The sequence below is a fragment of the Nerophis ophidion genome, linkage group LG14, assembly GCF_033978795.1.
Source record: "Nerophis ophidion isolate RoL-2023_Sa linkage group LG14, RoL_Noph_v1.0, whole genome shotgun sequence".
Taxonomy (NCBI): Eukaryota; Metazoa; Chordata; class Actinopteri; order Syngnathiformes; family Syngnathidae; genus Nerophis; species Nerophis ophidion.
In genome coordinates this window covers 35,053,668-35,055,157 of record NC_084624.1, presented here as the reverse complement: position 1 = coordinate 35,055,157, position 1,490 = coordinate 35,053,668, and positions in this window count along the sequence as shown.

The window sequence follows — 1,490 nt, the reverse complement described above, 5'->3', positions numbered from 1 at the left end:
CTGTGGGGATTAGCCTTCTGCTTTGTTTTTAGCCCCGCTCGGCATCCGCGTTTCCGATCACACCGCTGGCGTCTGCTCCGTAGACGGCCTCCGCTGCTACTATACTCCCCTGCTTCCATATCATCATCAAAAGGTTCAGAGAATCTGGAGTAATCACTCCACGTAAGCGGCATGGCCGGAAACCAACATTGAATGACCGTGACCTTCGATCCCTCAGACGGCACTGCATCAAAAACCGACATAAATCTCTAAAGGATATCACCACAAGGGCTCCGGAACACTTCAGAAAATCACTGTCACTAAATACAGTTGGTCGCTACATCTGTAAGTGCAAGTTAAAGCTCTACTATGCAAAGCGAAAGCCATTTATCAATAACACTCAGAAACGCCGCCGGCTTCGCTGGGCTTAAGCTCAGCTGAGATGGACTGATGCAAAGTGGAAAAGTGTTCTGTGGTCTGACGAGTCCACATTTCAATTTTTGGGGGGAAACTGTGGACGTTGTGTCCTCCGGATCAAAGAGGAAAAGACCCATCCGGATTGTTCTCTGCGCAAAGATGAAAAGCCAGCATGTGTGATGGAATGGGGGTGCATTAGTGGCCAAGGCATGGGTAACTTACACATCTATAAAGGCACCATTAATGCTGAAAGGTACATACAGGTTTTGGAGCAACATATGTTGCCGTTCAAGCAACTTTATCATGGACGCCCCTGCTCATTTCAGCAAGAAAATGCCAAGCTACGTGTTACAACAGTGTGGCTTGTAGTAAAAGAGTGCGGGTACTCGACTGGGATGCCTGCAGTCCAGACCTGTCTCCCATCGAAAATGTGTGGCGCATTATGAAGAGTAAAATAAGACAGCGGAGACCTCGGACTGTTTAACAACTGAAGCTCTACATAAAACTAGAATGGGAAAGAATTCCACTTTCAAAGGTTCAACAATTAGTTTCCTCAGTTCCCAAACGTTTTTTGAGTGTTGTTAAAAGAAAATGTGATGTAACAGTGGGGAACATGCCCTTTCCCAACTACTTTGGCACGTGTCGCAGCCATGAAATTCTAAGTTAATTATTATTTGCAAAAAAAAAAAAAAAAGTTTATGAGTTTGAACATCAAATATCTTGTCTTTGTAGTGCATTCAACTGAATATGGGTTGAAAAGGATTTGCAAATCACTGTATTCCGTTTATATTTACATCTAACACAATTTCCCAACTAAAATGGAAATGGCGTTTGTATATATTAATATATAAGCTTTGGTATTTTGTTACATGCCGGTACCTGTTCAGTTATATTTTTTTCTTCAAATTGATGCCATAGTTGTTGTAAATGTTCTATTTAACAAAATAATACTTGAATACAGCAATACAGTAACACGATTCTGCATCCGTCATATAATTGCCATTAACATATTTTCTGTTATATAGTTATTTTGCTTTTTTGTCAAATTACTATCGATATAGTAAAAATTAATTGCAATAATTAACGTCACAAAA